The sequence below is a fragment of the Erigeron canadensis genome, chromosome 2 (genome assembly GCF_010389155.1).
Source record: "Erigeron canadensis isolate Cc75 chromosome 2, C_canadensis_v1, whole genome shotgun sequence".
Lineage (NCBI taxonomy): Eukaryota > Viridiplantae > Streptophyta > Magnoliopsida > Asterales > Asteraceae > Erigeron > Erigeron canadensis.
In genome coordinates this window covers 43,343,492-43,354,881 of record NC_057762.1, presented here as the reverse complement: position 1 = coordinate 43,354,881, position 11,390 = coordinate 43,343,492, and the positions used below count along the sequence as shown (strand labels likewise).

Sequence of the window (11,390 nt, the reverse complement as noted above, 5' to 3'; positions counted from 1 at the left end):
GGACAAGAGCTTCTTGTCCCCCTGTCTGTGCCCTGGAGCATCCACTGTCAAGGTACCACAATGAATAGGTTTCCTAGGAACTCCCTGCACATCAAATGAGAAATTTAGTTATTGGGACCCAAACCTTCATAGGTTTGGGTCGTCCCTTCTCATCCTTGAGAATCATTCATCCAATATCCATGCTAGAAACCGTGGGTGTACTTGATTCTCAACTTGTCTTCTTATTGGAGAAGACTTCTGACCGTTTCGTTGAGAAGGTCTGGGGAATGAAGGCCAAAAGAAGGTCGAACACTGAATGTTCCGGTCATAAAATAATTACGACTTGAAGGTGTGTGTGACCGACTTGAACTCCCACTGGGGGTAGTGAATCTTTGTCCCATAGGAGAAGACCTTTTGGTGGAGAGTCACGTCGTGAGGGATAGTAAACATTTTGAAGAAGATTGAACTTTATTTCATAAACCTGTTTATCATTACCCAACCCCCTTCTACCTTCCGAGGTGGTAACCTTTGAAGGAGAACCTGATCTCCGAGGTCGATTAGGACATACACTGTAACATGACCTTTTTCATGACAAGCAAAGCAAGAGGACCTTAGTTGTTTCTTTGTATCTACCTTATTATTGGTACTTACAGATACCTATTGTCCACTGATTTACTGTTTTACTAGGATCCTATGGTCTCGTTTGGTCGGTGATGTCCTAGACTTACTTGGGGACTTCTTTCGAGCAGGCATTAAGATATGCTTCAAAGCCTTAGTTGCTTCGACATTAACAACTAATTCATCTGCAGATTGACTATTCCTAGACTGCTTAGGTAAAGGAGTTTGGCGCAACTGACTTAATCGCTTCATATCCTTAATATCAACATCCCAGACTTTATCAATCCTCTTAGGGTCAATTAATAACGGGATTCTAACTCAGTGTAGACCTACTACTCTTACGAAGTGTAAAGTGAGTAATACTGTCTTTTTGACCATAAGAGTGGACGAATCTAGGACGACACCTTTCAATTTCTCTTCCTTGGTAGGTTGAGAAGAAACTCCTTAGACACTGTTGTCTCCTCAGTCAAAGTAGGCTTAGGAGACGAGTCTTGAGATTTACCAACATCAACACTAGTTTGAAGTAGGACTTCCGGGATTAGGTTCTACAGGAGTATATTATTGTTGAAAGGAGGAGCATGCTATTGTAAGAAACCTTAGCAGAGTCAGAACTCTTAGATGGAGAGTCCCCAAATTTTTGCATATGCATCAAAAGCTCATCATGTCTAGCTGAATCAACCTTAGCTTGTAAGTCCACTATTCTATTCTAGCATCAGCCAGTTCTTTCTCATAGTAGAACATTCTTAGCTAATAATCATAAGCTTCACCACCTACTCTTTCTACAGCCACAACATGTTTAACTTTGTCTTTCATAGCATTAATGTCAGACTCTAAAGATTTATCCATCCTTTAAAAATCTTTCTCTTTCAGTGACAGTTAATCTTTTTAATCAATTTATCTCTTTCTTCATGAGCAGCATTAACAACAGATTCTAAATGCTTAATTCGTTCATTCTTTTGTTCAATTTCATCAAACATTCGATTAAAATTTGGCAAACATGAACAATAGTACGAAGAGAATAGATACTGTTGATCTGCTTCTTTGCAGTCTGCCATGTACGCAACAAAGTCATCCACACTCATGCTGCTGGAATTTCATACTCTTTCATCTGCTCTTCAATCGTCTTTTCAACCTTTTCAGTAGCAGAATCGTCTTTGTTCTCAGCAGCGTTCACCTCTCCAGAATCTTTCGTATCAGCAACCTCAACCTCTCATCCGACTCAGAATCAGTGTCATATCCTGAGTAGAAGATTCCAAGTTCGAGCTTTGAGCATTTTCATACAGATGCTCATCACTGTGGTAAACTGAGTGTCCAAGAATCCTCAACAGAATCTGCTATTTGAGCCATATCATCAACTATTCGGCCAAATAAGCATTATTAGTCTCATCCTGTGGAAGATTCCAGACATAAGAACCATCAGTTGAGCAGCTACGATAGCCTTGTCATTGCTATTTCCAGTAGTATCTTCAGTCAACAAGAGAGCTCTACTTGCATTCTGATTAAAGGACGATTACCACCTCTATCTTGACGGGTAGGGTAATGTTGACATCTCTCTTTGGTCGTTGACATTCTTTGGCAAAATGTCCAAAGCCATCGCAATTATAGCACTTACCTTTGACTTGTCAAAGCCCTGAGTACCCCCAATCTGTCGACCTGTTCGCTGCATAACCTTTGCACTCTCCTAGTGATCATCGCCAAATTCCATTTCAGATCCATTTCTTCAACATCATCTGATCTATTTGGTCATAATCTTCATCAATGAGTGCTGGATCTGTGATCCTCCCAGCAACAAAAGCCATGTGCAGCACACATTGCAGCAAGACATTCATCCTTCCCTCAGCAGATTTCATATCCATAGGCATAGACTTGTAACCAGCAGAAGTAGATGAAATGTTACCAAACATATTTCCAGCTTGGCATTCTCATTTGTCTTTCGAGCCTTGAAACCAGCATCAGAAGCCATGAAACCTGCAGAATCATCTCCATCCATACACAATTAGACCTCTTTCGTGCCAGAAGAACCAACTCCAAAAAGAATGCATAATATCAGCTGTAGGATCTTCATAGTGGCATGATAAAGAGATGGATCTTGTGTGAAGTTGTCTTGGAGATCCTTTGCCTTATCCTTCATTTCTCTGTTTCTTAATGTGGATATAACACCATCTATACGAAGAGATGCATAATCAGCTCTTTCTTGCAATCCATGACGAATTCTTTATAAGCTTTCGGCAGACCATCCAAGAATTTATCCACTATCTCAGTAGAGTATACTTAAGATCAAAATAGGCTAACTCAGCAAGAAGATGTTGAAATCTCAAGATAAGATCCTCAACTAGTTCGTTCTTGGTAGCATTAAAGCAATCAAATTGTTTCTAAGCATCTTAACTCGATTTTGCTTCAATAATGGATCACCTTCACATTGAGCTTCAATAGCATCGAACAGTTGCTTTGAAGTCTTGTACTCCTGTTTAGGAAACAAGTGCACTAATTCTTGAGGAATGCACATTCTAAGAGTAGAAGAGCCTTAACTTCAACAGCATACAAGGATTTTCTTCACCTTTTAATTCTCCTACTTGTAATTAGTTGTAACACCGTTTACAGTAAGAGTTGGCCATTCATATCCTTCAGTGATCATAATCCACATATTAAATCTTCTCGTTGAATATAATCTTCAAATCGACCTCTCCACGCCCAGAAGTCAGCCAATGAAACTAACTTCGGTGGAGAATTAGTACGTCCAACGAGATGATCATGATAGACAAGAGAATTCAGTATTGAGCAACAGCAGTGTTGGTTGACGAGGAAGCCATTTCGGAATTTTTGCACTGAACGAAGATAGATCTTAAATTCGTTTGAATGAGAGAAACGAAGATAGGATTAACTTCGTTTGCAGGAGGAAACGAAGATAGAATTATCTTCGTTTGAAGAAAGAACGAAGATAAAGCAAATCCGTAAGGTGAGAGTAACGAAGATAACTTGAAATTCGTTTGAAGGAACTTAACGAAAATAAGCTAAAACGTTGGAAGAACTCGAAACGAAGATGAGGTTAATTTCGTTTGCTAAATTCGTTGAGAAAACGAAGTTAGCGACAGTAAGGTGTCGGGAGGTTGATTTTCAGAGAAAAGAATCAAACAAACGATCTCGAACCTTCGATAAGAATCGATTGGCTCTGATACCACTTGTGAGTCCCTCGATAGCTAGATGCTCTCGAGATCGTCTATGATTATGTCGTGAGTGCGGAATCCTCACGAGATAACTATTTGATTAGTAAACTGGTATATCGCTAATTATCAAGTAAATAATCAGCCGTATTGTGCTATCTTCGTTTCTATAAGCTATAGAACGAACTTAGGTGTCTGGAGTACTTGTATGTCGAACGTATATTAATCTTAGGGTATTCGTTCGTATATATGTTTTCAGGTCGAACTGGGCTTGCTGGCTTGCTGGCTTTGTTCTTACGAACTAGCTGTCAGCCCATCTAACGAAGTTAATCTTCGTTTGTACCAAACGAAGTTTATCTTCGTTTGCCTCTAACGAAGATATACCTTATCTTCGTTAGATGTAATACTTGGTTATATTCCTAAGTGTTTCATCTTAAGGAATCCTAACACATATTATGTTTGTACTTGTATATCACACAACAAACATCATACATAACACATATATATATATACAACTCCAAACATGTAATCGATCATTACCAAAACATAAGTCCATAATCTATCAATTACATATATAGATACGACATAAATTAACATAATGTCTCAATCTAAACAACATATTAAATCTAAGTTGCTGTTGTCACATCAACGTGCATCAACACAGCTGCAAATTTAATTGTGTATACTGAACCCCAAAAGTTAATATCCTGTTAAACAACCAACACTACTTAATTAATGGTATTTCTTCAAAAAAAAAAGGACATTCTATAAATAAGGTCCCTATATACACACATGTTAATTAATGATTTAAGGTTTAATGTTGTAATTAGGTGGAATTGTGAGTTTTGATATAGTGTGTGAAAAAGTGTGTTTTAGTGTGTGTATTGAGAGAATATCGGTATTAACATAGAATTTGCATATTGAATGATTTTGTTATATGTAAGAGTTAATTACAAATGGGGGTGGAAGAAGACATTTATACATTCCACTAATTAACATTAACACCCCTTCCACTAATAGAAGTTTACAATTCAACAACATAATTTATAAAGCTAACAATCTCCCCCTGGTGTTAAATTGTAAATGATGCATCGTCTTTCGCTTTAGGCAGGTCCTTTTTGTTGAGAATCTTTGTTGAGTAGTAGACTTTGTAGTTTTCTCTTTGAAGAAATTTGTGAAGGCGAAGACTTAAGTGTCTTGTGGAATGCAGAAGCTTGGTAAGAAATGCAGAAACTTGGCTTGGTTTTGAATGTAGAACTTGGCTTGATCTTGAGAGAGGAGCTTGTCTTACTTATCAGTCTTTAATCATTTGTCTTTTGCTCCCCCTCAAACACAGTTTTCTCTATAACAAACAATTAATTCAAAAATTAAATTTTCATTTTAGTTCCCCCTCAACCAGAGCATATTTTTTGGAGCAAAGAATTAGGCAGAGCAATGTGCTCCCCCTGAAAAGAATAGTCAATATAAATCTTAAGCACTCAAATTTCTCAACAATTTGTCATTTTAGCTCCCCCTCAAGTTGAGCATAATCTTCGAAGCAAGTAATCAAACTATCCATGTGCTCCCCCTCAAAAGAATAATCAATCTTTTAAACTTTTTCTCCCCCTCATGATGAACAGGTGTAACGTGTTCATCATGCAACAATGATCGATAGCACAAATGGTGGATGAAAAGGTATAATTTATGAAGAAACGTCTCGATAAAACAAGTTTTGAACGGGTTGTACACAGTTATGTGTACAAGCCAAATCACAACCACCTACTTGAATCCAGAAGTTGGAACCCATGTGAGGGTGGGTCCAACTGGATATTTGAAAAGAGAATTAGGAGGTTGTGCATAAGCAATCACTTTTTGCACACGAGGGTGAATGACTCGTGGTGCAAATGTAAGCAACTCAGAGAAAGAGTATTTTATGGGAGTGATTTTAGGTTTTAGGTTGGGTTTAGTATGAGAGAACCAACCATATTGATCTTTATAGCGAATGATTCCGGTGTTGGAATCCTTGAATATCTGGCAATGGCTGTTTAGAGGCTTGAGAGGAGGTCTAGTCATGCGACATGTGTAATAAGGGTTCATTGGTTTGAGAGTAGCATGAGGTTTAGGAAGAAGAGTTTTTGTTTTGGTGGAATAATGTTCTTTTGAGAAGTTGGGAGTGGTATGAACTGGTTTGGAAGATGGGCGTGCGTGTTTATTGTTTTGGTGAGATGGTTTTGTATTATGAGGATTTGTTTTGGTTTCGGAGAAAGGGTGTTGTTTGATATTGGTTGACAGTTTTGGTTGATTGTGGTTTGATTGGACATTTGAAGGAATGAAATTTATTTTAGTTGGACATGGAATAGTTTGGTTGTGAAGAGGTAATTCTGGAGCACGAGACGAAGAAGAAATCACTTGATTTGACTTGGTTGCAAGTTGAGGTTCCAAAGACAAGGAATGAGCTTGAAGTTGTTGGATTAACTTAAAACATGTTTGTTCATTATTCCTTGAAGAAATAAACTTGTTTTGCAATTCACGATTGAGCTTCGAAATTTGTTGTTGCAAAACAAGTTCTTTAACTTGAGTTTCTAGGTTGGTTTCACTTAGCTCTTTGAGAGAAATATTTAACTCATTTGTTAATTTGAAAATCTTTGATTGCAAATAATCATTTTCTTGTTGAAGACTTTGCATATTTGACAAAATGAGATCATTTGCAGAATTGAACTCTTTGTTCTCAAATTTGACTCGGTCAAGTTCAGATTGAAGACTTTCCATGGCAGACAAACGAAGATTATAAGCAGATTTGAGCTCTTTGTTCTCAGATTTGAGTTGCTTAATTTCAAGTTGAAAATTGTTGTGTTCTGTCACCAAAGTTTTAAATGTATTCACATCGACTTTCTTTTCCTTAAAACAAACCACTGCACATGGATACGAATTGATACACCAACAAATGTGATTATCATGACGACGTATTTCTTCCCAACTTGGCTTTTCACCCATTAAAAAATCTAACACCTTTGCAACAAACTCGTCCGTTATTTGAATAGCCATTTTGAATCAAAACTTGATACAATTTAATAAAAGAACAACCCAAGAGAAGATTCTAAAATTTCAGCCCAAAAATTGAAGTCTAGAATTTTAGTCCAAAACAATCTCAACCCAACAACTCTTTTAGTCCAATTTAAAATACAGCCCACTAGAAAATGTCTAAAAACGGATGACACTTTAAACGAAAAATTATAAGCTAAAATTACGGATGGAGACCTTCACGTGACACTCTACAAAGTAAAATGACAACTATGATCCTGGAAATATCAAATCAATTCATATGGCAGTATTATGAGTAGGTATTTTCAACCAAAACTTTATTACCAATAAAGTTGTGGACCACTCAAAAGCAAAGTGTACGAATCTAAAGATGAGACCTTGACAGAAAACAAACATGCGAGATACTATTCAAAAGAGAGAACACAGTAACCCACTTTTTGAAACAACGCTCCTACTAGCCTTCACGAGTTGAGAATTTCACACTTTATATCAATCTTTCTCACACAAAGTTATTACGTAAAAAAAAAACTCTTTAATTTCTCAACAATCTCTCACACAATACTATCAAAACAGATCTGCCTCACTCTTATACGAACAATCGACGCAAAAATTCTTTATAACTTTCTGTTATTCTTTTTCTCTAAACAATCGACACAAAAAAACTCACAACTTTATTTCTTTCTATTTTTCCGTGTTTCACAATGGCACAAAATAATAAAAGACTCGATCAGCAGACTAAAAAGAAGAACAAGAACGACACTCAACAGCCAAGGTTCAAGATGATTGATGAAGGTAAGTGTTGCAAATGAATGGGTTTGATTTTGGGTTTTCATGAAGTAATACCGGTATTGAAACAAAAGCCGGTATTAGAGAGGAATAAAGAAGTAAAACCGGTTTTCGAGTTTTTAAACGGGTGGAGTTTCTTTTCGTAAAAGCAATGAAAACAGTACTAATACCGGTTTTGGTGTAAACCAGGCATAGATCTCACGTAATCACAACCACACAGCGATTCAGTCACAAGGGGGTGAAAGCCGGTATTCAGCATGAAAAGTGAAAAGCCGGTATTCGTATGGTGAAAAGGAAAGCCGGTATATATGTATGTAAAAAGGAAAGTCGGTAAAGGAAAGTTTGAATACCGGTATTAGAACAGAGATTCAAATGAAAAATGAAGGAAAACCGGTATTTGAGTGTAGCAGTAGAAGGTTGGAGGCAGAAAACGGTCGCCGGTAAACTCGCCGGAAAAGTGATCGCGACCGAATCTCATCGAATCGGAAGGAATCAAGTCGTTGAACAGGTCGGATTTATTCCCATCGGCACTGATGTCAATTGTTAATTAATGATTTAAGGTTTAATGTTGTAATTAGGTGGAATTGTGAGTTTTGATATAGTGTGTGAAAAAATGTGTTTTAGTGTGTGTATTGAGAGAATACCGGTATTAACATAGAATTTGCATATTGAATGATTTTGTTATATGCAAGAGTTAATTATAAATGGGGTGAAAGGAGATGTTTATATATTCCACTAATTAACATTAACACCCCTTCCACTCATAGAAGTTTACAATTCAAACAACATAAATTATAAAGCTAACAACACATATACATACTGTACTGCGAGTCAAATGTATGATATAAATAAATAAACTATTTAGAAAAAAATTACCATGACGGGTCTAAAAGTAGTGATGTCTTGTGTGTCTTCCAACATACAGAAATGTGAAATTCCAGCATTGTTCACCAAATGATCCACTGTACTACACACACGTTATATATATATATGGGGTTTGCTAAATACAGCCTTTAGGGCTGTGTTTAAGATGCATAAATTGTTTGTACATTTACTATGAAAATTAGAGGGTAAGATTTTAATATAGAAGGTACAAATTTTTCTATGCACGTTCTGTATTTAACATTTCCTTATATATATATATATATATATATATGATGCCATCACACGAGACACGACTACAAATAAGTAACAAACCAAATGTACAGTTTTGAAAAACGAAACACAAAAGTAGTGATTACATCCATTATAAGATAGTCGGGATTTTTTATATATGGGTGCACAAATTCGACAAAAACCATTATTTTTGGCAAGTATTTTTTTATACTCTCATATTAAAGCTTTGATCAGAAAAAGTCAAAGTACCATATGGAAGTATTAATGTATACTCCTCGTATGATAGGTGTTTAAACACCCGTCATACGATAAGTATAAATGTATGTATTGCTTCCCATGAGTGTTTAATTTAAATTGGGGGTTCCAATAGCATGACTTTATTTTTTTACATCTTTATTTGTGTGTTTTCTCACATTTTTAAGAGTTTTATTTTTAAGAGTTTTAAATCAAATATACATGTTATACTCCCCTGTTCCATATTGAATGTCAAAGTGACAAACATAAAAGCGCCACTAGTTTAAAAAGTATTTTTGAGGAGGATATTAGATTGGGACATTGCAATGCAAATGAATTAATAAAATAGAAATTAAAAGCAGTGAGTTAAATCGATTGGGACAAAATTAAATAAAGACTATATATATATATATATATATTGATGGATGGATCGATCGATGTTAATAGAAGTAGGTTAGGTTACATACATCGATGGAAGTGATGGAGGGTTTGATCAACCATCCGTTTACAGTCACATGGCTCAGAGACATCGGCGCGAATGACAATAACATCATCATGACATATCCCTCCTATCGCTCGGCACCGATCAGCCACTTCTCTGAGACGATCTTCTCGCCTAGCTGCCAGAGCCAACCGCGCTCCTTTCCTTGCGTATTCGTATGCCATATGCTTCATATAATCATATAATTAAATATGCAATTTGTTTGAATTAAATTATACATGCAATACTAATGATAACTACTGCTATATATACCTCGCCGATTCCGGAAGAAGCACAGGTGATAAGGACGACTTTGCCGGAAAGATCTTCAGAGAGAACGGTGCGAAGGAGACCATGACAGAATCTGAAGAAGATCCAAGGAGGGAGAAAGAGTAACATGGTGAATAAGGTGAAAGATGGTGCTGCAAGATTCAAGAACCCATTAACCAAATCCATAATAATTAATTAATGTTTACCTAATTACTTCCAATTAATTAATTTTATTTGTGTTAATTGTTTATGTGTTTTATATGTAAAAAATTTAATAATAATGGGGTATTAGATGTTGCTAGTAATTTAGAAGGTGGGCGTGATGGCGATGATTAATAAGATAGCGCCACGTATCCATATATGTACGTACGTACGTGCTTCTATCTGATAGGATTTGATATCATGAACCCCGGTCGTCATTTTCTAATTTTATACAACGACCCATATCTAATTAGTTTAAGTTGTGTTAAACTCCTTAATTAATGTTTAATTACGAGTACTCGATCGAGTAGTACCTATCCCTACATTTCATTTTCAATTAATTAGTGAATTTGTACGCAATTATTGTTACGCCGACATGATCTACCTAGCTAGCTCGCGACTCACATAAGTTAATTAACATACTTGAATTTTATTTATTTATTTATTTTTTGTACTGAAATTATGTTTTTATTAATGTGCTGCAATAATAAGCAATTAAGCTTGGGTTAAGTTGATGTCCAATTTTACGAGCTCTTTGTGAATGCAGAGGATGTTCTTCCAAGTGCCTGAATGTAGATGGTACCCATTCCTTGTATACAGGCCCCATCATTGCATGCCATTAAATGACAAATTGAGCCCATGTTGTATTGGGCTCGATCGGTTATAAGGTTTCACCATCAAATTTGAGAGTAAGTCAAGATTAGTGGTTTGGAGATGAGACATGTGAAAACTTAGCAATGATATCGTTCCATCCGATCATCCAATGTGTACATCAAGACATAATGGAATACATAGTGCGATTGAATGTTTTTGATTTCCAGCCGAGTTTTCCTCTTCTTTTTTTTTTTATACTTATTTTTAAAAAAATATATCAATGATATTGTACTATAGCTCAATTTACCTACGGCTCAATTATGATGAAAAGTGACTGTCGTTTCATGCTTTATATATGTCGTTTCCAACACTGTTTACAATGGCAATTTTATAATATTGTCCAACTTTGTGGTTATTTTAATAACATGTTTTAAATAATAACACTTACTTTTATACATTCTTATTTTACTGTGGTTATGATATTGTTTGTGTAGGATTATGTGTATGCGCCCATAATGTTTTTGTAATTAACGTAACTTTTATAATTATTTTAACACTACATGTTGAATAATAAAAGATACTTTTATATATTTTCTCTTTAATTAAACCAAAACTTATACTTTGTCAAATACTAATATGCGTAAAGATGTTATTACATACTCCAACATAATAATAGCTAAGAAATTGTTATTGGTTATTTATACTTGATTAGACATATAAAGATCAAATGTTAAATAGTTTTTTTATTTTTAAATTATGTTTGGGGTAAGTTGTTAACGAAATTTAAACAATTTTACTAGTCACCATGAAATTTGCCCAAAAAAAGTGTCGTTTTAGTCCCCTTAAATGTCGTTTCTTACTATTCACAAGTGCATAATTGTTATTTTGAAAAAAACATGGGTCATATTACACCAACACATAAATGGCCC

General features: G+C 35.6%; 1 long non-coding RNA gene and 1 pseudogene across 1 annotated transcript; one reads left to right on the top strand and one right to left on the bottom strand.

The window, feature by feature from the left end:
• Window positions 1–9,910, bottom strand: part of LOC122588315 — a 24,855-nt pseudogene extending 14,945 nt beyond the window's left edge.
• On the top strand, window positions 7,240–8,241 carry LOC122588688. The gene is made up of 2 exons (XR_006322176.1): window positions 7,240–7,571; window positions 7,755–8,241. It is a non-coding gene; the product is annotated as an uncharacterized LOC122588688 (long non-coding RNA).
• Window positions 9,911–11,390: the final 1,480 nt, after the last annotated feature.